At 45.3% G+C, this 26,883-nt stretch overlaps 20 non-coding genes across 20 annotated transcripts; all 20 read left to right on the top strand.

The window, feature by feature from the left end:
- Positions 1 to 534: 534 nt before the first annotated feature.
- On the top strand, positions 535 to 725 carry LOC141211039 (U2 spliceosomal RNA). The gene has a single exon (XR_012281026.1). It is a non-coding gene; the product is annotated as a U2 spliceosomal RNA (small nuclear RNA).
- A 1,114-nt stretch (positions 726 to 1,839) lies between these two features.
- On the top strand, positions 1,840 to 2,030 carry LOC141209889 (U2 spliceosomal RNA). Its single transcript, XR_012280077.1, has one exon. It is a non-coding gene; the product is annotated as a U2 spliceosomal RNA (small nuclear RNA).
- Positions 2,031 to 3,146: 1,116 nt separating this feature from the next.
- LOC141211037 (U2 spliceosomal RNA) lies at positions 3,147 to 3,337 on the top strand. Its single transcript, XR_012281025.1, has one exon. It is a non-coding gene; the product is annotated as a U2 spliceosomal RNA (small nuclear RNA).
- Positions 3,338 to 4,457: 1,120 nt separating this feature from the next.
- LOC141211036 (U2 spliceosomal RNA) lies at positions 4,458 to 4,648 on the top strand. The gene has a single exon (XR_012281024.1). It is a non-coding gene; the product is annotated as a U2 spliceosomal RNA (small nuclear RNA).
- A 1,120-nt stretch (positions 4,649 to 5,768) lies between these two features.
- Positions 5,769 to 5,959, top strand: LOC141211035 (U2 spliceosomal RNA). The gene has a single exon (XR_012281023.1). It is a non-coding gene; the product is annotated as a U2 spliceosomal RNA (small nuclear RNA).
- A 1,120-nt stretch (positions 5,960 to 7,079) lies between these two features.
- Positions 7,080 to 7,270, top strand: LOC141211034 (U2 spliceosomal RNA). Its single transcript, XR_012281022.1, has one exon. It is a non-coding gene; the product is annotated as a U2 spliceosomal RNA (small nuclear RNA).
- Positions 7,271 to 8,388: 1,118 nt separating this feature from the next.
- Positions 8,389 to 8,579, top strand: LOC141211032 (U2 spliceosomal RNA). Its single transcript, XR_012281020.1, has one exon. It is a non-coding gene; the product is annotated as a U2 spliceosomal RNA (small nuclear RNA).
- Positions 8,580 to 9,699: 1,120 nt separating this feature from the next.
- Positions 9,700 to 9,890, top strand: LOC141211031 (U2 spliceosomal RNA). Its single transcript, XR_012281019.1, has one exon. It is a non-coding gene; the product is annotated as a U2 spliceosomal RNA (small nuclear RNA).
- Positions 9,891 to 11,010: 1,120 nt separating this feature from the next.
- On the top strand, positions 11,011 to 11,201 carry LOC141211030 (U2 spliceosomal RNA). Its single transcript, XR_012281018.1, has one exon. It is a non-coding gene; the product is annotated as a U2 spliceosomal RNA (small nuclear RNA).
- Positions 11,202 to 12,326: 1,125 nt separating this feature from the next.
- On the top strand, positions 12,327 to 12,517 carry LOC141211029 (U2 spliceosomal RNA). Its single transcript, XR_012281017.1, has one exon. It is a non-coding gene; the product is annotated as a U2 spliceosomal RNA (small nuclear RNA).
- Positions 12,518 to 13,638: 1,121 nt separating this feature from the next.
- Positions 13,639 to 13,829, top strand: LOC141211028 (U2 spliceosomal RNA). The gene has a single exon (XR_012281016.1). It is a non-coding gene; the product is annotated as a U2 spliceosomal RNA (small nuclear RNA).
- Positions 13,830 to 14,945: 1,116 nt separating this feature from the next.
- Positions 14,946 to 15,136, top strand: LOC141211027 (U2 spliceosomal RNA). The gene has a single exon (XR_012281015.1). It is a non-coding gene; the product is annotated as a U2 spliceosomal RNA (small nuclear RNA).
- Positions 15,137 to 16,257: 1,121 nt separating this feature from the next.
- LOC141211026 (U2 spliceosomal RNA) lies at positions 16,258 to 16,448 on the top strand. Its single transcript, XR_012281014.1, has one exon. It is a non-coding gene; the product is annotated as a U2 spliceosomal RNA (small nuclear RNA).
- A 1,121-nt stretch (positions 16,449 to 17,569) lies between these two features.
- LOC141211025 (U2 spliceosomal RNA) lies at positions 17,570 to 17,760 on the top strand. Its single transcript, XR_012281013.1, has one exon. It is a non-coding gene; the product is annotated as a U2 spliceosomal RNA (small nuclear RNA).
- Positions 17,761 to 18,884: 1,124 nt separating this feature from the next.
- LOC141211024 (U2 spliceosomal RNA) lies at positions 18,885 to 19,075 on the top strand. The gene has a single exon (XR_012281012.1). It is a non-coding gene; the product is annotated as a U2 spliceosomal RNA (small nuclear RNA).
- Positions 19,076 to 20,193: 1,118 nt separating this feature from the next.
- Positions 20,194 to 20,384, top strand: LOC141211023 (U2 spliceosomal RNA). The gene has a single exon (XR_012281011.1). It is a non-coding gene; the product is annotated as a U2 spliceosomal RNA (small nuclear RNA).
- Positions 20,385 to 21,505: 1,121 nt separating this feature from the next.
- Positions 21,506 to 21,696, top strand: LOC141211021 (U2 spliceosomal RNA). Its single transcript, XR_012281009.1, has one exon. It is a non-coding gene; the product is annotated as a U2 spliceosomal RNA (small nuclear RNA).
- Positions 21,697 to 22,820: 1,124 nt separating this feature from the next.
- On the top strand, positions 22,821 to 23,011 carry LOC141211020 (U2 spliceosomal RNA). The gene has a single exon (XR_012281008.1). It is a non-coding gene; the product is annotated as a U2 spliceosomal RNA (small nuclear RNA).
- A 1,121-nt stretch (positions 23,012 to 24,132) lies between these two features.
- Positions 24,133 to 24,323, top strand: LOC141211019 (U2 spliceosomal RNA). The gene has a single exon (XR_012281007.1). It is a non-coding gene; the product is annotated as a U2 spliceosomal RNA (small nuclear RNA).
- A 1,120-nt stretch (positions 24,324 to 25,443) lies between these two features.
- On the top strand, positions 25,444 to 25,634 carry LOC141211018 (U2 spliceosomal RNA). The gene has a single exon (XR_012281006.1). It is a non-coding gene; the product is annotated as a U2 spliceosomal RNA (small nuclear RNA).
- The last annotated feature ends 1,249 nt before the right edge of the window (positions 25,635 to 26,883 follow it).

Raw genomic sequence — 26,883 nt, 5'->3', positions numbered from 1 at the left:
CTGTGGCATTCTTTTAAACTGTTGCTTATGGCGGTCTCTGTGAGCTTCTCAGTGACATTCAGCCATCCAGGTATCCCGCCTGCAGTAGACGGAATGTGGCAATGGAACGCTGGCTGCGCGTGTCATAATAGGCTCTGAGCCTTTATATACCTGCGCACAGCAGCAGCCACCTTCAGTCTGCTGCTGGACAGCCAGCAGCAGCAGCAGCAGGAGAGGTAATTAATCAGCAACCCTCCTGCTAAGGGTAGACAGCTGCTCGTTCCACCCCCCCCCCGCCTTAATTGGTTCTCCTCCCTTCCAACGGTGTTGAGGCGGGTGGGAACAGCCGGGGGTTGAGGGTACTGTGCTAAAAGAGGTGGAGTTATGCAGATCTAAAACGCGTGGATTGCAGCAGCAGCAAGCCGAAAAGTGCAGGCATGTGAGGGATCTAGAAGTTGACAGCATGTCTTCTTAACAGGAGTCCAGGTGGCCATCTCCACAAATGGACTTTTCAGAATCCTTGGGTGGCACCGTAGTCGGAAACCAATTCTGGTTATCGCTTCTCGGCCTTTTGGCTAAGATCAAGTGTAGTATCTGTTCTTATCAGTTTAATATCTGATACGTCCCCTATCTGGGGACCATATATTAAATGGATTTTTAGAACAGGGAGATGGAAAAAGAGCTTGCTCTGTCCACTCCACGCATTGACCTGGTATTGCAGTATCTCCAGGACCGGTGCACCCCTTCTTTAATGCAGTTTCTAAAATCAGAAAGAATTGAATTCAATGCTTTTTGTTCATTTTGCTTGTTTGTCGGATTTTGGGATGGACTCTTTGGCTTTGCTTTTCTTCTCCTCATTGGATTTTTCATGTTAAAAGTTGCAGAAGCCAGATGACAAGCTCATTTTGGTTCAACTTCAGCAACTGTGCATTGCATTGCCATGTAATGTAATGTAATGCAATGCTATCTATCTAGCTCTCCCTCTATACTTCCTTTTGGATAAACAGACATATTAGGCAAGCATTTTGGAGCTTTCACCTAAATAACTACAGGTGGTGAGATAAGCTGCACAATATAATTGACCTTTCAGTATATTGTTGCACACACACCATCTATTTAGCAAATGCCCTTGTTATCAACAGCAGCCTTTTAAACTCACCTGAGCTAACAGGTATGTGAGCTGGTTACTCTGCTGCGCTTAAAATTTCTTTTTTGGTTTGCTACAATGCCTTTTCTGAAACGTTGTCTCCCTCTGCTGGAACACTGACTTCTTTCATTTAATGCCTGCAGACTATAAAAGAGAAACCAACCCAAAAAGTTTGGTTGATTAGTCTGTGGCATTCTTTTAAACTGTTGCTTATGGCGGTCTCTGTGAGCTTCTCAGTGACATTCAGCCATCCAGGTATCCCGCCTGCAGTAGACGGAATGTGGCAATGGAACGCTGGCTGCGCGTGTCATAATAGGCTCTGAGCCTTTATATACCTGCGCACAGCAGCAGCCACCTTCAGTCTGCTGCTGGACAGCCAGCAGCAGCAGCAGGAGAGGTAATTAATCAGCAACCCTCCTGCTAAGGGTAGACAGCTGCTCGTTCCACCCCCCCGCCTTAATTGGTTCTCCTCCCTTCCAACGGTGTTGAGGCGGGTGGGAACAGCCGGGGGTTGAGGGTACTGTGCTAAAAGAGGTGGAGTTATGCAGATCTAAAACGCGTGGATTGCAGCAGCAGCAAGCCGAAAAGTGCAGGCATGTGAGGGATCTAGAGGTTGACAGCATGTCTTCTTAACGGGAGTCCAGGTGGCCATCTCCACAAATGGACTTTTCAGAATCCTTGGGTGGCACCGTAGTCGGAAACCAATTCTGGTTATCACTTCTCGGCCTTTTGGCTAAGATCAAGTGTAGTATCTGTTCTTATCAGTTTAATATCTGATACGTCCCCTATCTGGGGACCATATATTAAATGGATTTTTAGAACAGGGAGATGGAAAAAGAGCTTGCTCTGTCCACTCCACGCATTGACCTGGTATTGCAGTATCTCCAGGACCGGTGCACCCCTTCTTTAATGCAGTTTCTAAAATCAGAAAGAATTGAATTCAATGCTTTTTGTTCATTTTGCTTGTTTGTCGGATTTTGGGATGGACTCTTTGGCTTTGCTTTTCTTCTCCTCATTGGATTTTTCATGTTAAAAGTTGCAGAAGCCAGATGACAAGCTCATTTTGGTTCAACTTCAGCAACTGTGCATTGCATTGCCATGTAATGTAATGTAATGCAATGCTATCTATCTAGCTCTCCCTCTATACTTCCTTTTGGATAAACAGACATATTAGGCAAGCATTTTGGAGCTTTCACCTAAATAACTACAGGTGGTGAGATAAGCTGCACAATATAATTGACCTTTCAGTATATTGTTGCACACACACCATCTATTTAGCAAATGCCCTTGTTATCAACAGCAGCCTTTTAAACTCACCTGAGCTAACAGGTATGTGAGCTGGTTACTCTGCTGCGCTTAAAATTTCTTTTTTGGTTTGCTACAATGCCTTTTCTGAAACGTTGTCTCCCTCTGCTGGAACACTGACTTCTTTCATTTAATGCCTGCAGACTATAAAAGAGAAACCAACCCAAAAAGTTTGGTTGATTAGTCTGTGGCATTCTTTTAAACTGTTGCTTATGGCGGTCTCTGTGAGCTTCTCAGTGACATTCAGCCATCCAGGTATCCCGCCTGCAGTAGACGGAATGTGGCAATGGAACGCTGGCTGCGCGTGTCATAATAGGCTCTGAGCCTTTATATACCTGCGCACAGCAGCAGCCACCTTCAGTCTGCTGCTGGACAGCCAGCAGCAGCAGCAGGAGAGGTAATTAATCAGCAACCCTCCTGCTAAGGGTAGACAGCTGCTCGTTCCACCCCCCCCCGCCTTAATTGGTTCTCCTCCCTTCCAACGGTGTTGAGGCGGGTGGGAACAGCCGGGGGTTGAGGGTACTGTGCTAAAAGAGGTGGAGTTATGCAGATCTAAAACGCGTGGATTGCAGCAGCAGCAAGCCGAAAAGTGCAGGCATGTGAGGGATCTAGAGGTTGACAGCATGTCTTCTTAACGGGAGTCCAGTTGGCCATCTCCACAAATGGACTTTTCAGAATCCTTGGGTGGCACCGTAGTCGGAAACCAATTCTGGTTATCGCTTCTCGGCCTTTTGGCTAAGATCAAGTGTAGTATCTGTTCTTATCAGTTTAATATCTGATACGTCCCCTATCTGGGGACCATATATTAAATGGATTTTTAGAACAGGGAGATGGAAAAAGAGCTTGCTCTGTCCACTCCACGCATTGACCTGGTATTGCAGTATCTCCAGGACCGGTGCACCCCTTCTTTAATGCAGTTTCTAAAATCAGAAAGAATTGAATTCAATGCTTTTTGTTCATTTTGCTTGTTTGTCGGATTTTGGGATGGACTCTTTGGCTTTGCTTTTCTTCTCCTCATTGGATTTTTCATGTTAAAAGTTGCAGAAGCCAGATGACAAGCTCATTTTGGTTCAACTTCAGCAACTGTGCATTGCATTGCCATGTAATGTAATGTAATGCAATGCTATCTATCTAGCTCTCCCTCTATACTTCCTTTTGGATAAACAGACATATTAGGCAAGCATTTTGGAGCTTTCACCTAAATAACTACAGGTGGTGAGATAAGCTGCACAATATAATTGACCTTTCAGTATATTGTTGCACACACACCATCTATTTAGCAAATGCCCTTGTTATCAACAGCAGCCTTTTAAACTCACCTGAGCTAACAGGTATGTGAGCTGGTTACTCTGCTGCGCTTAAAATTTCTTTTTTGGTTTGCTACAATGCCTTTTCTGAAACGTTGTCTCCCTCTGCTGGAACACTGACTTCTTTCATTTAATGCCTGCAGACTATAAAAGAGAAACCAACCCAAAAAGTTTGGTTGATTAGTCTGTGGCATTCTTTTAAACTGTTGCTTATGGCGGTCTCTGTGAGCTTCTCAGTGACATTCAGCCATCCAGGTATCCCGCCTGCAGTAGACGGAATGTGGCAATGGAACGCTGGCTGCGCATGTCATAATAGGCTCTGAGCCTTTATATACCTGCGCACAGCAGCAGCCACCTTCAGTCTGCTGCTGGACAGCCAGCAGCAGCAGCAGCAGGAGAGGTAATTAATCAGCAACCCTCCTGCTAAGGGTAGACAGCTGCTCGTTCCACCCCCCCCCCGCCTTAATTGGTTCTCCTCCCTTCCAACGGTGTTGAGGCAGGTGGGAACAGCCGGGTTTTGAGGGTACTGTGCTAAAAGAGGTGGAGTTATGCAGATCTAAAACGCGTGGATTGCAGCAGCAGCAAGCCGAAAAGTGCAGGCATGTGAGGGATCTAGAGGTTGACAGCATGTCTTCTTAACGGGAGTCCAGTTGGCCATCTCCACAAATGGACTTTTCAGAATCCTTGGGTGGCACCGTAGTCGGAAACCAATTCTGGTTATCGCTTCTCGGCCTTTTGGCTAAGATCAAGTGTAGTATCTGTTCTTATCAGTTTAATATCTGATACGTCCCCTATCTGGGGACCATATATTAAATGGATTTTTAGAACAGGGAGATGGAAAAAGAGCTTGCTCTGTCCACTCCACGCATTGACCTGGTATTGCAGTATCTCCAGGACCGGTGCACCCCTTCTTTAATGCAGTTTCTAAAATCAGAAAGAATTGAATTCAATGCTTTTTGTTCATTTTGCTTGTTTGTCGGATTTTGGGATGGACTCTTTGGCTTTGCTTTTCTTCTCCTCATTGGATTTTTCATGTTAAAAGTTGCAGAAGCCAGATGACAAGCTCATTTTGGTTCAACTTCAGCAACTGTGCATTGCATTGCCATGTAATGTAATGTAATGCAATGCTATCTATCTAGCTCTCCCTCTATACTTCCTTTTGGATAAACAGACATATTAGGCAAGCATTTTGGAGCTTTCACCTAAATAACTACAGGTGGTGAGATAAGCTGCACAATATAATTGACCTTTCAGTATATTGTTGCACACACACCATCTATTTAGCAAATGCCCTTGTTATCAACAGCAGCCTTTTAAACTCACCTGAGCTAACAGGTATGTGAGCTGGTTACTCTGCTGCGCTTAAAATTTCTTTTTTGGTTTGCTACAATGCCTTTTCTGAAACGTTGTCTCCCTCTGCTGGAACACTGACTTCTTTCATTTAATGCCTGCAGACTATAAAAGAGAAACCAACCCAAAAAGTTTGGTTGATTAGTCTGTGGCATTCTTTTAAACTGTTGCTTATGGCGGTCTCTGTGAGCTTCTCAGTGACATTCAGCCATCCAGGTATCCCGCCTGCAGTAGACGGAATGTGGCAATGGAACGCTGGCTGCGCGTGTCATAATAGGCTCTGAGCCTTTATATACCTGCGCACAGCAGCAGCCACCTTCAGTCTGCTGCTGGACAGCCAGCAGCAGCAGCAGCAGGAGAGGTAATTAATCAGCAACCCTCCTGCTAAGGGTAGACAGCTGCTCGTTCCACCCCCCCCCCGCCTTAATTGGTTCTCCTCCCTTCCAACGGTGTTGAGGCGGGTGGGAACAGCCGGGGGTTGAGGGTACTGTGCTAAAAGAGGTGGAGTTATGCAGATCTAAAACGCGTGGATTGCAGCAGCAGCAAGCCGAAAAGTGCAGGCATGTGAGGGATCTAGAGGTTGACAGCATGTCTTCTTAACGGGAGTCCAGGTGGCCATCTCCACAAATGGACTTTTCAGAATCCTTGGGTGGCACCGTAGTCGGAAACCAATTCTGGTTATCGCTTCTCGGCCTTTTGGCTAAGATCAAGTGTAGTATCTGTTCTTATCAGTTTAATATCTGATACGTCCCCTATCTGGGGACCATATATTAAATGGATTTTTAGAACAGGGAGATGGAAAAAGAGCTTGCTCTGTCCACTCCACGCATTGACCTGGTATTGCAGTATCTCCAGGACCGGTGCACCCCTTCTTTAATGCAGTTTCTAAAATCAGAAAGAATTGAATTCAATGCTTTTTGTTCATTTTGCTTGTTTGTCGGATTTTGGGATGGACTCTTTGGCTTTGCTTTTCTTCTCCTCATTGGATTTTTCATGTTAAAAGTTGCAGAAGCCAGATGACAAGCTCATTTTGGTTCAACTTCAGCAACTGGGCATTGCATTGCCATGTAATGTAATGTAATGCAATGCTATCTATCTAGCTCTCCCTCCATACTTCCTTTTGGATAAACAGACATATTAGGCAAGCATTTTGGAGCTTTCACCTAAATAACTACAGGTGGTGAGATAAGCTGCACAATATAATTGACCTTTCAGTATATTGTTGCACACACACCATCTATTTAGCAAATGCCCTTGTTATCAACAGCAGCCTTTTAAACTCACCTGAGCTAACAGGTATGTGAGCTGGTTACTCTGCTGCGCTTAAAATTTCTTTTTTGGTTTGCTACAATGCCTTTTCTGAAACGTTGTCTCCCTCTGCTGGAACACTGACTTCTTTCATTTAATGCCTGCAGACTATAAAAGAGAAACCAACCCAAAAAGTTTGGTTGATTAGTCTGTGGCATTCTTTTAAACTGTTGCTTATGGCGGTCTCTGTGAGCTTCTCAGTGACATTCAGCCATCCAGGTATCCCGCCTGCAGTAGACGGAATGTGGCAATGGAACGCTGGCTGCGCATGTCATAATAGGCTCTGAGCCTTAATATACCTGCGCACAGCAGCAGCCACCTTCAGTCTGCTGCTGGACAGCCAGCAGCAGCAGCAGCAGGAGAGGTAATTAATCAGCAACCCTCCTGCTAAGGGTAGACAGCTGCTCGTTCCACCCCCCCCCCGCCTTAATTGGTTCTCCTCCCTTCCAACGGTGTTGAGGCGGGTGGGAACAGCCGGGGGTTGAGGGTACTGTGCTAAAAGAGGTGGAGTTATGCAGATCTAAAACGCGTGGATTGCAGCAGCAGCAAGCCGAAAAGTGCAGGCATGTGAGGGATCTGGAGGTTGACAGCATGTCTTCTTAACGGGAGTCCAGGTGGCCATCTCCACAAATGGACTTTTCAGAATCCTTGGGTGGCACCGTAGTCGGAAACCAATTCTGGTTATCGCTTCTCGGCCTTTTGGCTAAGATCAAGTGTAGTATCTGTTCTTATCAGTTTAATATCTGATACGTCCCCTATCTGGGGACCATATATTAAATGGATTTTTAGAACAGGGAGATGGAAAAAGAGCTTGCTCTGTCCACTCCACGCATTGACCTGGTATTGCAGTATCTCCAGGACCGGTGCACCCCTTCTTTAATGCAGTTTCTAAAATCAGAAAGAATTGAATTCAATGCTTTTTGTTCATTTTGCTTGTTTGTCGGATTTTGGGATGGACTCTTTGGCTTTGCTTTTCTTCTCCTCATTGGATTTTTCATGTTAAAAGTTGCAGAAGCCAGATGACAAGCTCATTTTGGTTCAACTTCAGCAACTGTGCATTGCATTGCCATGTAATGTAATGTAATGCAATGCTATCTATCTAGCTCTCCCTCTATACTTCCTTTTGGATAAACAGACATATTAGGCAAGCATTTTGGAGCTTTCACCTAAATAACTACAGGTGGTGAGATAAGCTGCACAATATAATTGACCTTTCAGTATATTGTTGCACACACACCATCTATTTAGCAAATGCCCTTGTTATCAACAGCAGCCTTTTAAACTCACCTGAGCTAACAGGTATGTGAGCTGGTTACTCTGCTGCGCTTAAAATTTCTTTTTTGGTTTGCTACAATGCCTTTTCTGAAACGTTGTCTCCCTCTGCTGGAACACTGACTTCTTTCATTTAATGCCTGCAGACTATAAAAGAGAAACCAACCCAAAAAGTTTGGTTGATTAGTCTGTGGCATTCTTTTAAACTGTTGCTTATGGCGGTCTCTGTGAGCTTCTCAGTGACATTCAGCCATCCAGGTATCCCGCCTGCAGTAGACGGAATGTGGCAATGGAACGCTGGCTGCGCGTGTCATAATAGGCTCTGAGCCTTTATATACCTGCGCACAGCAGCAGCCACCTTCAGTCTGCTGCTGGACAGCCAGCAGCAGCAGCAGCAGGAGAGGTAATTAATCAGCAACCCTCCTGCTAAGGGTAGACAGCTGCTCGTTCCACCCCCCCCGCCTTAATTGGTTCTCCTCCCTTCCAACGGTGTTGAGGCGGGTGGGAACAGCCGGGGGTTGAGGGTACTGTGCTAAAAGAGGTGGAGTTATGCAGATCTAAAACGCGTGGATTGCAGCAGCAGCAAGCCGAAAAGTGCAGGCATGTGAGGGATCTAGAGGTTGACAGCATGTCTTCTTAACGGGAGTCCAGGTGGCCATCTCCACAAATGGACTTTTCAGAATCCTTGGGTGGCACCGTAGTCGGAAACCAATTCTGGTTATCGCTTCTCGGCCTTTTGGCTAAGATCAAGTGTAGTATCTGTTCTTATCAGTTTAATATCTGATACGTCCCCTATCTGGGGACCATATATTAAATGGATTTTTAGAACAGGGAGATGGAAAAAGAGCTTGCTCTGTCCACTCCACGCATTGACCTGGTATTGCAGTATCTCCAGGACCGGTGCACCCCTTCTTTAATGCAGTTTCTAAAATCAGAAAGAATTGAATTCAATGCTTTTTGTTCATTTTGCTTGTTTGTCGGATTTTAGGATGGACTCTTTGGCTTTGCTTTTCTTCTCCTCATTGGATTTTTCATGTTAAAAGTTGCAGAAGCCAGATGACAAGCTCATTTTGGTTCAACTTCAGCAACTGTGCATTGCATTGCCATGTAATGTAATGTAATGCAATGCTATCTATCTAGCTCTCCCTCTATACTTCCTTTTGGATAAACAGACATATTAGGCAAGCATTTTGGAGCTTTCACCTAAATAACTACAGGTGGTGAGATAAGCTGCACAATATAATTGACCTTTCAGTATATTGTTGCACACACACCATCTATTTAGCAAATGCCCTTGTTATCAACAGCAGCCTTTTAAACTCACCTGAGCTAACAGGTATGTGAGCTGGTTACTCTGCTGCGCTTAAAATTTCTTTTTTGGTTTGCTACAATGCCTTTTCTGAAACGTTGTCTCCCTCTGCTGGAACACTGACTTCTTTCATTTAATGCCTGCAGACTATAAAAGAGAAACCAACCCAAAAAGTTTGGTTGATTAGTCTGTGGCATTCTTTTAAACTGTTGCTTATGGCGGTCTCTGTGAGCTTCTCAGTGACATTCAGCCATCCAGGTATCCCGCCTGCAGTAGACGGAATGTGGCAATGGAACGCTGGCTGCGCGTGTCATAATAGGCTCTGAGCCTTTATATACCTGCGCACAGCAGCAGCCACCTTCAGTCTGCTGCTGGACAGCCAGCAGCAGCAGCAGCAGGAGAGGTAATTAATCAGCAACCCTCCTGCTAAGGGTAGACAGCTGCTCGTTCCACCCCCCCCCCGCCTTAATTGGTTCTCCTCCCTTCCAACGGTGTTGAGGCGGGTGGGAACAGCCGGGGGTTGAGGGTACTGTGCTAAAAGAGGTGGAGTTATGCAGATCTAAAACGCGTGGGTTGCAGCAGCAGCAAGCCGAAAAGTGCAGGCATGTGAGGGATCTAGAGGTTGACAGCATGTCTTCTTAACGGGAGTCCAGGTGGCCATCTCCACAAATGGACTTTTCAGAATCCTTGGGTGGCACCGTAGTCGGAAACCAATTCTGGTTATCGCTTCTCGGCCTTTTGGCTAAGATCAAGTGTAGTATCTGTTCTTATCAGTTTAATATCTGATACGTCCCCTATCTGGGGACCATATATTAAATGGATTTTTAGAACAGGGAGATGGAAAAAGAGCTTGCTCTGTCCACTCCACGCATTGACCTGGTATTGCAGTATCTCCAGGACCGGTGCACCCCTTCTTTAATGCAGTTTCTAAAATCAGAAAGAATTGAATTCAATGCTTTTTGTTCATTTTGCTTGTTTGTCGGATTTTGGGATGGACTCTTTGGCTTTGCTTTTCTTCTCCTCATTGGATTTTTCATGTTAAAAGTTGCAGAAGCCAGATGACAAGCTCATTTTGGTTCAACTTCAGCAACTGTGCATTGCATTGCCATGTAATGTAATGTATTGCAATGCTATCTATCTAGCTCTCCCTCTATACTTCCTTTTGGATAAACAGACATATTAGGCAAGCATTTTGGAGCTTTCACCTAAATAACTACAGGTGGTGAGATAAGCTGCACAATATAATTGACCTTTCAGTATATTGTTGCACACACACCATCTATTTAGCAAATGCCCTTGTTATCAACAGCAGCCTTTTAAACTCACCTGAGCTAACAGGTATGTGAGCTGGTTACTCTGCTGCGCTTAAAATTTCTTTTTTGGTTTGCTACAATGCCTTTTCTGAAACGTTGTCTCCCTCTGCTGGAACACTGACTTCTTTCATTTAATGCCTGCAGACTATAAAAGAGAAACCAACCCAAAAAGTTTGGTTGATTAGTCTGTGGCATTCTTTTAAACTGTTGCTTATGGCGGTCTCTGTGAGCTTCTCAGTGACATTCAGCCATCCAGGTATCCCGCCTGCAGTAGACGGAATGTGGCAATGGAACGCTGGCTGCGCGTGTCATAATAGGCTCTGAGCCTTTATATACCTGCGCACAGCAGCAGCCACCTTCAGTCTGCTGCTGGACAGCCAGCAGCAGCAGCAGCAGGAGAGGTAATTAATCAGCAACCCTCCTGCTAAGGGTAGACAGCTGCTCGTTCCACCCCCCCCCCGCCTTAATTGGTTCTCCTCCCTTCCAACGGTGTTGAGGCGGGTGGGAACAGCCGGGGGTTGAGGGTACTGTGCTAAAAGAGGTGGAGTTATGCAGATCTAAAACGCGTGGATTGCAGCAGCAGCAAGCCGAAAAGTGCAGGCATGTGAGGGATCTAGAGGTTGACAGCATGTCTTCTTAACGGGAGTCCAGGTGGCCATCTCCACAAATGGACTTTTCAGAATCCTTGGGTGGCACCGTAGTCGGAAACCAATTCTGGTTATCGCTTCTCGGCCTTTTGGCTAAGATCAAGTGTAGTATCTGTTCTTATCAGTTTAATATCTGATACGTCCCCTATCTGGGGACCATATATTAAATGGATTTTTAGAACAGGGAGATGGAAAAAGAGCTTGCTCTGTCCACTCCACGCATTGACCTGGTATTGCAGTATCTCCAGGACCGGTGCACCCCTTCTTTAATGCAGTTTCTAAAATCAGAAAGAATTGAATTCAATGCTTTTTGTTCATTTTGCTTGTTTGTCGGATTTTGGGATGGACTCTTTGGCTTTGCTTTTCTTCTCCTCATTGGATTTTTCATGTTAAAAGTTGCAGAAGCCAGATGACAAGCTCATTTTGGTTCAACTTCAGCAACTGTGCATTGCATTGCCATGTAATGTAATGTAATGCAATGCTATCTATCTAGCTCTTCCTCTATACTTCCTTTTGGATAAACAGACATATTAGGCAAGCATTTTGGAGCTTTCACCTAAATAACTACAGGTGGTGAGATAAGCTGCACAATATAATTGACCTTTCAGTATATTGTTGCACACACACCATCTATTTAGCAAATGCCCTTGTTATCAACAGCAGCCTTTTAAACTCACCTGAGCTAACAGGTATGTGAGCTGGTTACTCTGCTGCGCTTAAAATTTCTTTTTTGGTTTGCTACAATGCCTTTTCTGAAACGTTGTCTCCCTCTGCTGGAACACTGACTTCTTTCATTTAATGCCTGCAGACTATAAAAGAGAAACCAACCCAAAAAGTTTGGTTGATTAGTCTGTGGCATTCTTTTAAACTGTTGCTTATGGCGGTCTCTGTGAGCTTCTCAGTGACATTCAGCCATCCAGGTATCCCGCCTGCAGTAGACGGAATGTGGCAATGGAACGCTGGCTGCGCGTGTCATAATAGGCTCTGAGCCTTTATATACCTGCGCACAGCAGCAGCCACCTTCAGTCTGCTGCTGGACAGCCAGCAGCAGCAGCAGCAGGAGAGGTAATTAATCAGCAACCCTCCTGCTAAGGGTAGACAGCTGCTCGTTCCACCCCCCCCCCCCCCCGCCTTAATTGGTTCTCCTCCCTTCCAACGGTGTAGAGGCGGGTGGGAACAGCCGGGGGTTGAGGGTACTGTGCTAAAAGAGGTGGAGTTATGCAGATCTAAAACGCGTGGATTGCAGCAGCAGCAAGCCGAAAAGTGCAGGCATGTGAGGGATCTAGAGGTTGACAGCATGTCTTCTTAACGGGAGTCCAGGTGGCCATCTCCACAAATGGACTTTTCAGAATCCTTGGGTGGCACCGTAGTCGGAAACCAATTCTGGTTATCGCTTCTCGGCCTTTTGGCTAAGATCAAGTGTAGTATCTGTTCTTATCAGTTTAATATCTGATACGTCCCCTATCTGGGGACCATATATTAAATGGATTTTTAGAACAGGGAGATGGAAAAAGAGCTTGCTCTGTCCACTCCACGCATTGACCTGGTATTGCAGTATCTCCAGGACCGGTGCACCCCTTCTTTAATGCAGTTTCTAAAATCAGAAAGAATTGAATTCAATGCTTTTTGTTCATTTTGCTTGTTTGTCGGATTTTGGGATGGACTCTTTGGCTTTGCTTTTCTTCTCCTCATTGGATTTTTCATGTTAAAAGTTGCAGAAGCCAGATGACAAGCTCATTTTGGTTCAACTTCAGCAACTGTGCATTGCATTGCCATGTAATGTAATGTAATGCAATGCTATCTATCTAGCTCTCCCTCTATACTTCCTTTTGGATAAACAGACATATTAGGCAAGCATTTTGGAGCTTTCACCTAAATAACTACAGGTGGTGAGATAAGCTGCACAATATAATTGACCTTTCAGTATATTGTTGCACACACACCATCTATTTAGCAAATGCCCTTGTTATCAACAGCAGCCTTTTAAACTCACCTGAGCTAACAGGTATGTGAGCTGGTTACTCTGCTGCGCTTAAAATTTCTTTTTTGGTTTGCTACAATGCCTTTTCTGAAACGTTGTCTCCCTCTGCTGGAACACTGACTTCTTTCATTTAATGCCTGCAGACTATAAAAGAGAAACCAACCCAAAAAGTTTGGTTGATTAGTCTGTGGCATTCTTTTAAACTGTTGCTTATGGCGGTCTCTGTGAGCTTCTCAGTGACATTCAGCCATCCAGGTATCCCGCCTGCAGTAGACGGAATGTGGCAATGGAACGCTGGCTGCGCGTGTCATAATAGGCTCTGAGCCTTTATATACCTGCGCACAGCAGCAGCCACCTTCAGTCTGCTGCTGGACAGCCAGCAGCAGCAGCAGCAGGAGAGGTAATTAATCAGCAACCCTCCTGCTAAGGGTAGATAGCTGCTCGTTCCACCCCCCCCCCCGCCTTAATTGGTTCTCCTCCCTTCCAACGGTGTTGAGGCGGGTGGGAACAGCCGGGGGTTGAGGGTACTGTGCTAAAAGAGGTGGAGTTATGCAGATCCAAAACGCGTGGATTGCAGCAGCAGCAAGCCGAAAAGTGCAGGCATGTGAGGGATCTAGAGGTTGACAGCATGTCTTCTTAACGGGAGTCCAGGTGGCCATCTCCACAAATGAACTTTTCAGAATCCTTGGGTGGCACCGTAGTCGGAAACCAATTCTGGTTATCGCTTCTCGGCCTTTTGGCTAAGATCAAGTGTAGTATCTGTTCTTATCAGTTTAATATCTGATACGTCCCCTATCTGGGGACCATATATTAAATGGATTTTTAGAACAGGGAGATGGAAAAAGAGCTTGCTCTGTCCACTCCACGCATTGACCTGGTATTGCAGTATCTCCAGGACCGGTGCACCCCTTCTTTAATGCAGTTTCTAAAATCAGAAAGAATTGAATTCAATGCTTTTGTTCATTTTGCTTGTTTGTCGGATTTTGGGATGGACTCTTTGGCTTTGCTTTTCTTCTCCTCATTGGATTTTTCATGTTAAAAGTTGCAGAAGCCAGATGACAAGCTCATTTTGGTTCAACTTCAGCAACTGTGCATTGCATTGCCATGTAATGTAATGTAATGCAATGCTATCTATCTAGCTCTCCCTCTATACTTCCTTTTGGATAAACAGACATATTAGGCAAGCATTTTGGAGCTTTCACCTAAATAACTACAGGTGGTGAGATAAGCTGCACAATATAATTGACCTTTCAGTATATTGTTGCACACACACCATCTATTTAGCAAATGCCCATGTTATCAACAGCAGCCTTTTAAACTCACCTGAGCTAACAGGTATGTGAGCTGGTTACTCTGCTGCGCTTAAAATTTCTTTTTTGGTTTGCTACAATGCCTTTTCTGAAACGTTGTCTCCCTCTGCTGGAACACTGACTTCTTTCATTTAATGCCTGCAGACTATAAAAGAGAAACCAACCCAAAAAGTTTGGTTGATTAGTCTGTGGCATTCTTTTAAACTGTTGCTTATGGCGGTCTCTGTGAGCTTCTCAGTGACATTCAGCCATCCAGGTATCCCGCCTGCAGTAGACGGAATGTGGCAATGGAACGCTGGCTGCGCGTGTCATAATAGGCTCTGAGCCTTTATATACCTGCGCACAGCAGCAGCCGCCTTCAGTCTGCTGCTGGACAGCCAGCAGCAGCAGCAGGAGAGGTAATTAATCAGCAACCCTCCTGCTAAGGGTAGACAGCTGCTCGTTCCACCCCCCCCCCGCCTTAATTGGTTCTCCTCCCTTCCAACGGTGTTGAGGCGGGTGGGAACAGCCGGGGGTTGAGGGTACTGTGCTAAAAGAGGTGGAGTTATGCAGATCTAAAACGCGTGGATTGCAGCAGCAGCAAGCCGAAAAGTGCAGGCATGTGAGGGATCTAGAGGTTGACAGCATGTCTTCTTAACGGGAGTCCAGGTGGCCATCTCCACAAATGGACATTTCAGAATCCTTGGGTGGCACCGTAGTCGGAAACCAATTCTGGTTATCGCTTCTCGGCCTTTTGGCTAAGATCAAGTGTAGTATCTGTTCTTATCAGTTTAATATCTGATACGTCCCCTATCTGGGGACCATATATTAAATGGATTTTTAGAACAGGGAGATGGAAAAAGAGCTTGCTCTGTCCACTCCACGCATTGACCTGGTATTGCAGTATCTCCAGGACCGGTGCACCCCTTCTTTAATGCAGTTTCTAAAATCAGAAAGAATTGAATTCAATGCTTTTTGTTCATTTTGCTTGTTTGTCGGATTTTGGGATGGACTCTTTGGCTTTGCTTTTCTTCTCCTCATTGGATTTTTCATGCTAAAAGTTGCAGAACCCAGATGACAAGCTCATTTTGGTTCAACTTCAGCAACTGTGCATTGCATTGCCATGTAATGTAATGTAATGCAATGCTATCTATCTAGCTCTCCCTCTATACTTCCTTTTGGATAAACAGACATATTAGGCAAGCATTTTGGAGCTTTCACCTAAATAACTACAGGTGATGAGATAAGCTGCACAATATAATTGACCTTTCAGTATATTGTTGCACACACACCATCTATTTAGCAAATGCCCTTGTTATCAACAGCAGCCTTTTAAACTCACCTGAGCTAACAGGTATGTGAGCTGGTTACTCTGCTGCGCTTAAAATTTCTTTTTTGGTTTGCTACAATGCCTTTTCTGAAACGTTGTCTCCCTCTGCTGGAACACTGACTTCTTTCATTTAATGCCTGCAGACTATAAAAGAGAAACCAACCCAAAAAGTTTGGTTGATTAGTCTGTGGCATTCTTTTAAACTGTTGCTTATGGCGGTCTCTGTGAGCTTCTCAGTGACATTCAGCCATCCAGGTATCCCGCCTGCAGTAGACGGAATGTGGCAATGGAACGCTGGCTGCGCGTGTCATAATAGGCTCTGAGCCTTTATATACCTGCGCACAGCAGCAGCCACCTTCAGTCTGCTGCTGGACAGCCAGCAGCAGCAGCAGCAGGAGAGGTAATTAATCAGCAACCCTCCTGCTAAGGGTAGACAGCTGCTCGTTCCACCCACCCCCCCGCCTTAATTGGTTCTCCTCCCTTCCAACGGTGTTGAGGCGGGTGGGAACAGCCGGGGGTTGAGGGTACTGTGCTAAAAGAGGTGGAGTTATGCAGATCTAAAACGCGTGGATTGCAGCAGCAGCAAGCCGAAAAGTGCAGGCATGTGAGGGATCTAGAGGTTGACAGCATGTCTTCTTAACGGGAGTCCAGGTGGCCATCTCCACAAATGGACTTTTCAGAATCCTTGGGTGGCACCGTAGTCGGAAACCAATTCTGGTTATCGCTTCTCGGCCTTTTGGCTAAGATCAAGTGTAGTATCTGTTCTTATCAGTTTAATATCTGATACGTCCCCTATCTGGGGACCATATATTAAATGGATTTTTAGAACAGGGAGATGGAAAAAGAGCTTGCTCTGTCCACTCCACGCATTGACCTGGTATTGCAGTATCTCCAGGACCGGTGCACCCCTTCTTTAATGCAGTTTCTAAAATCAGAAAGAATTGAATTCAATGCTTTTTGTTCATTTTGCTTGTTTGTCGGATTTTGGGATGGACTCTTTGGCTTTGCTTTTCTTCTCCTCATTGGATTTTTCATGTTAAAAGTTGCAGAAGCCAGATGACAAGCTCATTTTGGTTCAACTTCAGCAACTGTGCATTGCATTGCCATGTAATGTAATGTAATGCAATGCTATCTATCTAGCTCTCCCTCTATACTTCCTTTTGGATAAACAGACATATTAGGCAAGCATTTTGGAGCTTTCACCTAAATAACTACAGGTGGTGAGATAAGCTGCACAATATAATTGACCTTTCAGTATATTGTTGCACACACACCATCTATTTAGCAAATGCCCTTGTTATCAACAGCAGCCTTTTAAACTCACCTGAGCTAACAGGTATGTGAGCTGGTTACTCTGCTGCGCTTAAAATTTCTTTTTTGGTTTGCTACAATGCCTTTTCTGAAACGTTGTCTCCCTCTGCTGGAACACTGACTTCTTTCATTTAATGCCTGCAGACTATAAAAGAGAAACCAACCCAAAAAGTTTGGTTGATTAGTCTGTGGCATTCTTTTAAACTGTTGCTTATGGCGGTCTCTGTGAGCTTCTCAGTGACATTCAGCCATCCAGGTATCCCGCCTGCAGTAGACGGAATGTGGCAATGGAACGCTGGCTGCGCGTGTCATAATAGGCTCTGAGCCTTTATATACCTGCGCACAGCAGCAGCCACCTTCAGTCTGCTGCTGGACAGCCAGCAGCAGCAGCAGCAGGAGAGGTAATTAATCAGCAACCCTCCTGCTAAGGGTAGACAGCTGCTCGTTCCACCCCCCCCCCCGCCTTAATTGGTTCTCCTCCCTTCCAACGGTGTAGAGGCGGGTGGGAACAGCCGGGGGTTGAGGGTACTGTGCTAAAAGAGGTGGAGTTATGCAGATCTAAAACGCGTGGATTGCAGCAGCAGCAAGCCGAAAAGTGCAGGCATGTGAGGGATCTAGAGGTTGACAGCATGTCTTCTTAACGGGAGTCCAGGTGGCCATCTCCACAAATGGACTTTTCAGAATCCTTGGGTGGCACCGTAGTCGGAAACCAATTCTGGTTATCGCTTCTCGGCCTTTTGGCTAAGATCAAGTGTAGTATCTGTTCTTATCAGTTTAATATCTGATACGTCCCCTATCTGGGGACCATATATTAAATGGATTTTTAGAACAGGGAGATGGAAAAAGAGCTTGCTCTGTCCACTCCACGCATTGACCTGGTATTGCAGTATCTCCAGGACCGGTGCACCCCTTCTTTAATGCAGTTTCTAAAATCAGAAAGAATTGAATTCAATGCTTTTTGTTCATTTTGCTTGTTTGTCGGATTTTGGGATGGACTCTTTGGCTTTGCTTTTCTTCTCCTCATTGGATTTTTCATGTTAAAAGTTGCAGAAGCCAGATGACAAGCTCATTTTGGTTCAACTTCAGCAACTGTGCATTGCATTGCCATGTAATGTAATGTAATGCAATGCTATCTATCTAGCTCTCCCTCTATACTTCCTTTTGGATAAACAGACATATTAGGCAAGCATTTTGGAGCTTTCACCTAAATAACTACAGGTGGTGAGATAAGCTGCACAATATAATTGACCTTTCAGTATATTGTTGCACACACACCATCTATTTAGCAAATGCCCTTGTTATCAACAGCAGCCTTTTAAACTCACCTGAGCTAACAGGTATGTGAGCTGGTTACTCTGCTGCGCTTAAAATTTCTTTTTTGGTTTGCTACAATGCCTTTTCTGAAACGTTGTCTCCCTCTGCTGGAACACTGACTTCTTTCATTTAATGCCTGCAGACTATAAAAGAGAAACCAACCCAAAAAGTTTGGTTGATTAGTCTGTGGCATTCTTTTAAACTGTTGCTTATGGCGGTCTCTGTGAGCTTCTCAGTGACATTCAGCCATCCAGGTATCCCGCCTGCAGTAGACGGAATGTGGCAATGGAACGCTGGCTGCGCGTGTCATAATAGGCTCTGAGCCTTTATATACCTGCGCACAGCAGCAGCCACCTTCAGTCTGCTGCTGGACAGCCAGCAGCAGCAGCAGCAGGAGAGGTAATTAATCAGCAACCCTCCTGCTAAGGGTAGACAGCTGGTCGTTCCACCCCCCCCCCCCCCGCCTTAATTGGTTCTCCTCCCTTCCAACGGTGTTGAGGCGGGTGGGAACAGCCGGGGGTTGAGGGTACTGTGCTAAAAGAGGTGGAGTTATGCAGATCTAAAACGCGTGGATTGCAGCAGCAGCAAGCCGAAAAGTGCAGGCATGTGAGGGATCTAGAGGTTGACAGCATGTCTTCTTAACGGGAGTCCAGGTGGCCATCTCCACAAATGGACTTTTCAGAATCCTTGGGTGGCACCGTAGTCGGAAACCAATTCTGGTTATCGCTTCTCGGCCTTTTGGCTAAGATCAAGTGTAGTATCTGTTCTTATCAGTTTAATATCTGATACGTCCCCTATCTGGGGACCATATATTAAATGGATTTTTAGAACAGGGAGATGGAAAAAGAGCTTGCTCTGTCCACTCCACGCATTGACCTGGTATTGCAGTATCTCCAGGACCGGTGCACCCCTTCTTTAATGCAGTTTCTAAAATCAGAAAGAATTGAATTCAATGCTTTTTGTTCATTTTGCTTGTTTGTCGGATTTTGGGATGGACTCTTTGGCTTTGCTTTTCTTCTCCTCATTGGATTTTTCATGTTAAAAGTTGCAGAAGCCAGATGACAAGCTCATTTTGGTTCAACTTCAGCAACTGTGCATTGCATTGCCATGTAATGTAATGTAATGCAATGCTATCTATCTAGCTCTCCCTCTATACTTCCTTTTGGATAAACAGACATATTAGGCAAGCATTTTGGAGCTTTCACCTAAATAACTACAGGTGGTGAGATAAGCTGCACAATATAATTGACCTTTCAGTATATTGTTGCACACACACCATCTATTTAGCAAATGCCCTTGTTATCAACAGCAGCCTTTTAAACTCACCTGAGCTAACAGGTATGTGAGCTGGTTACTCTGCTGCGCTTAAAATTTCTTTTTTGGTTTGCTACAATGCCTTTTCTGAAACGATGTCTCCCTCTGCTGGAACACTGACTTCTTTCATTTAATGCCTGCAGACTATAAAAGAGAAACCAACCCAAAAAGTTTGGTTGATTAGTCTGTGGCATTCTTTTAAACTGTTGCTTATGGCGGTCTCTGTGAGCTTCTCAGTGACATTCAGCCATCCAGGTATCCCGCCTGCAGTAGACGGAATGTGGCAATGGAACGCTGGCTGCGCGTGTCATAATAGGCTCTTAGCCTTTATATACCTGCGCACAGCAGCAGCCACCTTCAGTCTGCTGCTGGACAGCCAGCAGCAGCAGCAGGAGAGGTAATTAATCAGCAACCCTCCTGCTAAGGGTAGACAGCTGCTCGTTCCACCCCCCCCCCCGCCTTAATTGGTTCTCCTCCCTTCCAACGGTGTTGAGGCGGGTGGGAACAGCCGGGGGTTGAGGGTACTGTGCTAAAAGAGGTGGAGTTATGCAGATCTAAAACGCGTGGATTGCAGTAGCAGCAAGCCGAAAAGTGCAGGCATGTGAGGGATCTAGAGGTTGACAGCATGTCTTCTTAACGGGAGTCCAGGTGGCCATCTCCACAAATGGACTTTTCAGAATCCTTGGGTGGCACCGTAGTCGGAAACCAATTCTGGTTATCGCTTCTCGGCCTTTTGGCTAAGATCAAGTGTAGTATCTGTTCTTATCAGTTTAATATCTGATACGTCCCCTATCTGGGGACCATATATTAAATGGATTTTTAGAACAGGGAGATGGAAAAAGAGCTTGCTCTGTCCACTCCACGCATTGACCTGGTATTGCAGTATCTCCAGGACCGGTGCACCCCTTCTTTAATGCAGTTTCTAAAATCAGAAAGAATTGAATTCAATGCTTTTTGTTCATTTTGCTTGTTTGTCGGATTTTGGGATGGACTCTTTGGCTTTGCTTTTCTTCTCCTCATTGGATTTTTCATGTTAAAAGTTGCAGAAGCCAGATGACAAGCTCATTTTGGTTCAACTTCAGCAACTGTGCATTGCATTGCCATGTAATGTAATGTAATGCAATGCTATCTATCTAGCTCTCCCTCTATACTTCCTTTTGGATAAACAGACATATTAGGCAAGCATTTTGGAGCTTTCACCTAAATAACTACAGGTGGTGAGATAAGCTGCACAATATAATTGACCTTTCAGTATATTGTTGCACACACACCATCTATTTAGCAAATGCCCTTGTTATCAACAGCAGCCTTTTAAACTCACCTGAGCTAACAGGTATGTGAGCTGGTTACTCTGCTGCGCTTAAAATTTCTTTTTTGGTTTGCTACAATGCCTTTTCTGAAACGTTGTCTCCCTCTGCTGGAACACTGACTTCTTTCATTTAATGCCTGCAGACTATAAAAGAGAAACCAACCCAAAAAGTTTGGTTGATTAGTCTGTGGCATTCTTTTAAACTGTTGCTTATGGCGGTCTCTGTGAGCTTCTCAGTGACATTCAGCCTTCCAGGTATCCCGCCTGCAGTAGACGGAATGTGGCAATGGAACGCTGGCTGCGCGTGTCATAATAGGCTCTGAGCCTTTATATACCTGCGCACAGCAGCAGCCACCTTCAGTCTGCTGCTGGACAGCCAGCAGCAGCAGCAGCAGGAGAGGTAATTAATCAGCAACCCTCCTGCTAAGGGTAGACAGCTGCTCGTTCCACCCCCCCCCCCGCCTTAATTGGTTCTCCTCCCTTCCAACGGTGTAGAGGCGGGTGGGAACAGCCGGGGGTTGAGGGTACTGTGCTAAAAGAGGTGGAGTTATGCAGATCTAAAACGCGTGGATTGCAGCAGCAGCAAGCCGAAAAGTGCAGGCATGTGAGGGATCTAGAGGTTGACAGCATGTCTTCTTAACGGGAGTCCAGGTGGCCATCTCCACAAATGGACTTTTCAGAATCCTTGGGTGGCACCGTAGTCGGAAACCAATTCTGGTTATCGCTTCTCGGCCTTTTGGCTAAGATCAAGTGTAGTATCTGTTCTTATCAGTTTAATATCTGATACGTCCCCTATCTGGGGACCATATATTAAATGGATTTTTAGAACAGGGAGATGGAAAAAGAGCTTGCTCTGTCCACTCCACGCATTGACCTGGTATTGCAGTATCTCCAGGACCGGTGCACCCCTTCTTTAATGCAGTTTCTAAAATCAGAAAGAATTGAATTCAATGCTTTTTGTTCATTTTGCTTGTTTGTCGGATTTTGGGATGGACTCTTTGGCTTTGCTTTTCTTCTCCTCATTGGATTTTTCATGTTAAAAGTTGCAGAAGCCAGATGACAAGCTCATTTTGGTTCAACTTCAGCAACTGTGCATTGCATTGCCATGTAATGTAATGTAATGCAATGCTATCTATCTAGCTCTCCCTCTATACTTCCTTTTGGATAAACAGACATATTAGGCAAGCATTTTGGAGCTTTCACCTAAATAACTACAGGTGGTGAGATAAGCTGCACAATATAATTGACCTTTCAGTATATTGTTGCACACACACCATCTATTTAGCAAATGCCCTTGTTATCAACAGCAGCCTTTTAAACTCACCTGAGCTAACAGGTATGTGAGCTGGTTACTCTGCTGCGCTTAAAATTTCTTTTTTGGTTTGCTACAATGCCTTTTCTGAAACGTTGTCTCCCTCTGCTGGAACACTGACTTCTTTCATTTAATGCCTGCAGACTATAAAAGAGAAACCAACCCAAAAAGTTTGGTTGATTAGTCTGTGGCATTCTTTTAAACTGTTGCTTATGGCGGTCTCTGTGAGCTTCTCAGTGACATTCAGCCATCCAGGTATCCCGCCTGCAGTAGACGGAATGTGGCAATGGAACGCTGGCTGCGCGTGTCATAATAGGCTCTGAGCCTTTATATACCTGCGCACAGCAGCAGCCACCTTCAGTCTGCTGCTGGACAGCCAGCAGCAGCAGCAGCAGGAGAGGTAATTAATCAGCAACCCTCCTGCTAAGGGTAGACAGCTGGTCGTTCCACCCCCCCCCCCCCCGCCTTAATTGGTTCTCCTCCCTTCCAACGGTGTTGAGGCGGGTGGGAACAGCCGGGGGTTGAGGGTACTGTGCTAAAAGAGGTGGAGTTATGCAGATCTAAAACGCGTGGATTGCAGCAGCAGCAAGCCGAAAAGTGCAGGCATGTGAGGGATCTAGAGGTTGACAGCATGTCTTCTTAACGGGAGTCCAGGTGGCCATCTCCACAAATGGACTTTTCAGAATCCTTGGGTGGCACCGTAGTCGGAAACCAATTCTGGTTATCGCTTCTCGGCCTTTTGGCTAAGATCAAGTGTAGTATCTGTTCTTATCAGTTTAATATCTGATACGTCCCCTATCTGGGGACCATATATTAAATGGATTTTTAGAACAGGGAGATGGAAAAAGAGCTTGCTCTGTCCACTCCACGCATTGACCTGGTATTGCAGTATCTCCAGGACCGGTGCACCCCTTCTTTAATGCAGTTTCTAAAATCAGAAAGAATTGAATTCAATGCTTTTTGTTCATTTTGCTTGTTTGTCGGATTTTGGGATGGACTCTTTGGCTTTGCTTTTCTTCTCCTCATTGGATTTTTCATGTTAAAAGTTGCAGAAGCCAGATGACAAGCTCATTTTGGTTCAACTTCAGCAACTGTGCATTGCATTGCCATGTAATGTAATGTAATGCAATGCTATCTATCTAGCTCTCCCTCTATACTTCCTTTTGGATAAACAGACATATTAGGCAAGCATTTTGGAGCTTTCACCTAAATAACTACAGGTGGTGAGATAAGCTGCACAATATAATTGACCTTTCAGTATATTGTTGCACACACACCATCTATTTAGCAAATGCCCTTGTTATCAACAGCAGCCTTTTAAACTCACCTGAGCTAACAGGTATGTGAGCTGGTTACTCTGCTGCGCTTAAAATTTCTTTTTTGGTTTGCTACAATGCCTTTTCTGAAACGTTGTCTCCCTCTGCTGGAACACTGACTTCTTTCATTTAATGCCTGCAGACTATAAAAGAGAAACCAACCCAAAAAGTTTGGTTGATTAGTCTGTGGCATTCTTTTAAACTGTTGCTTATGGCGGTCTCTGTGAGCTTCTCAGTGACATTCAGCCTTCCAGGTATCCCGCCTGCAGTAGACGGAATGTGGCAATGGAACGCTGGCTGCGCGTGTCATAATAGGCTCTGAGCCTTTATATACCTGCGCACAGCAGCAGCCACCTTCAGTCTGCTGCTGGACAGCCAGCAGCAGCAGCAGCAGGAGAGGTAATTAATCAGCAACCCTCCTGCTAAGGGTAGACAGCTGCTCGTTCCACCCCCCCCCCCGCCTAAATTGGTTCTCCTCCCTTCCAACGGTGTTGAGGCGGGTGGGAACAGCCGGGGGTTGAGGGTACTGTGCTAAAAGAGGTGGAGTTATGCAGATCTAAAACGCGTGGATTGCAGCAGCAGCAAGCCGAAAAGTGCAGGCATGTGAGGGATCTAGAGGTTGACAGCATGTCTTCTTAACGGGAGTCCAGGTGGCCATCTCCACAAATGGACTTTTCAGAATCATTGGGTGGCACCGTAGTCGGAAACCAATTCTGGTTATCGCTTCTCGGCCTTTTGGCTAAGATCAAGTGTAGTATCTGTTCTTATCAGTTTAATATCTGATACGTCCCCTATCTGGGGACCATATATTAAATGGATTTTTAGAACAGGGAGATGGAAAAAGAGCTTGCTCTGTCCACTCCACGCATTGACCTGGTATTGCAGTATCTCCAGGACCGGTGCACCCCTTCTTTAATGCAGTTTCTAAAATCAGAAAGAATTGAATTCAATGCTTTTTGTTCATTTTGCTTGTTTGTCGGATTTTGGGATGGACTCTTTGGCTTTGCTTTTCTTCTCCTCATTGGATTTTTCATGTTAAAAGTTGCAGAAGCCAGATGACAAGCTCATTTTGGTTCAACTTCAGCAACTGTGCATTGCATTGCCATGTAATGTAATGTAATGCAATGCTATCTATCTAGCTCTCCCTCTATACTTCCTTTTGGATAAACAGACATATTAGGCAAGCATTTTGGAGCTTTCACCTAAATAACTACAGGTGGTGAGATAAGCTGCACAATATAATTGACCTTTCAGTATATTGTTGCACACACACCATCTATTTAGCAAATGCCCTTGTTATCAACAGCAGCCTTTTATACTCACCTGAGCTAACAGGTATGTGAGCTGGTTACTCTGCTGCGCTTAAAATTTCTTTTTTGGTTTGCTACAATGCCTTTTCTGAAACGTTGTCTCCCTCTGCTGGAACACTGACTTCTTTCATTTAATGCCTGCAGACTATAAAAGAGAAACCAACCCAAAAAGTTTGGTTGATTAGTCTGTGGCATTCTTTTAAACTGTTGCTTATGGCGGTCTCTGTGAGCTTCTCAGTGACATTCAGCCATCCAGGTATCCCGCCTGCAGTAGACGGAATGTGGCAATGGAACGCTGGCTGCGCGTGTCATAATAGGCTCTGAGCCTTTATATACCTGCGCACAGCAGCAGCCACCTTCAGTCTGCTGCTGGACAGCCAGCAGCAGCAGCAGCAGGAGAGGTAATTAATCAGCAACCCTCCTGCTAAGGGTAGACAGCTGCTCGTTCCACCCCCCCCCCGCCTTAATTGGTTCTCCTCCCTTCCAACGGTGTTGAGGCGGGTGGGAACAGCCGGGGGTTGAGGGTACTGTGCTAAAAGAGGTGGAGTTATGCAGATCTAAAACGCGTGGATTGCAGCAGCAGCAAGCCGAAAAGTGCAGGCATGTGAGGGATCTAGAGGTTGACAGCATGTCTTCTTAACGGGAGTCCAGGTGGCCATCTCCACAAATGGACTTTTCAGAATCCTTGGGTGGCACCGTAGTCGGAAACCAATTCTGGTTATCGCTTCTCGGCCTTTTGGCTAAGATCAAGTGTAGTATCTGTTCTTATCAGTTTAATATCTGATACGTCCCCTATCTGGGGACCATATATTAAATGGATTTTTAGAACAGGGAGATGGAAAAAGAGCTTGCTCTGTCCACTCCACGCATTGACCTGGTATTGCAGTATCTCCAGGACCGGTGCACCCCTTCTTTAATGCAGTTTCTAAAATCAGAAAGAATTGAATTCAATGCTTTTTGTTCATTTTGCTTGTTTGTCGGATTTTGGGATGGACTCTTTGGCTTTGCTTTTCTTCTCCTCATTGGATTTTTCATGTTAAAAGTTGCAGAAGCCAGATGACAAGCTCATTTTGGTTCAACTTCAGCAACTGTGCATTGCATTGCCATGTAATGTAATGTAATGCAATGCTATCTATCTAGCTCTCCCTCTATACTTCCTTTTGGATACACAGACATATTAGGCAAGCATTTTGGAGCTTTCACCTAAATAACTACAGGTGGTGAGATAAGCTGCACAATATAATTGACCTTTCAGTATATTGTTGCACACACACCATCTATTTAGCAAATGCCCTTGTTATCAACAGCAGCCTTTTAAACTCACCTGAGCTAACAGGTATGTGAGCTGGTTACTCTGCTGCGCTTAAAATTTCTTTTTTGGTTTGCTACAATGCCTTTTCTGAAACGTTGTCTCCCTCTGCTGGAACACTGACTTCTTTCATTTAATGCCTGCAGACTATAAAAGAGAAACCAACCCAAAAAGTTTGGTTGATTAGTCTGTGGCATTCTTTTAAACTGTTGCTTATGGCGGTCTCTGTGAGCTTCTCAGTGACATTCAGCCATCCAGGTATCCCGCCTGCAGTAGACGGAATGTGGCAATGGAACGCTGGCTGCGCGTGTCATAATAGGCTCTGAGCCTTTATATACCTGCGCACAGCAGCAGCCACCTTCAGTCTGCTGCTGGACAGCCAGCAGCAGCAGCAGCAGGAAAGGTAATTAATCAGCAACCCTCCTGCTAAGGGTAGACAGCTGCTCGTTCCACCCCCCCCCCCGCCTTAATTGGTTCTCCTCCCTTCCAACGGTGTTGAGGCGGGTGGGAACAGCCGGGGGTTGAGGGTACTGTGCTAAAAGAGGTGGAGTTATGCAGATCTAAAACGCGTGGATTGCAGCAGCAGCAAGCCGAAAAGTGCAGGCATGTGAGGGATCTAGAGGTTGACAGCATGTCTTCTTAACGGGAGTCCAGGTGGCCATCTCCACAAATGGACTTTTCAGAATCCTTGGGTGGCACCGTAGTCGGAAACCAATTCTGGTTAATGCTTCTCGGCCTTTTGGCTAAGATCAAGTGTAGTATCTTTCGAAAAGGCGGTTTTGGATGTTGGCCGCCCTAGTAGATTGATACATTATGCACACTGGGGCTTAGGCGCTTGTTAGTACGCCAGT

The sequence above is a fragment of the Phyllobates terribilis genome, unplaced genomic scaffold, assembly GCF_046119375.1.
Source record: "Phyllobates terribilis strain yellow unplaced genomic scaffold, ASM4611937v1 Scaffold_169__1_contigs__length_4117513, whole genome shotgun sequence".
Lineage (NCBI taxonomy): Eukaryota > Metazoa > Chordata > Amphibia > Anura > Dendrobatidae > Phyllobates > Phyllobates terribilis.
This window is presented reverse-complemented; position numbering and strand designations above follow the sequence as displayed.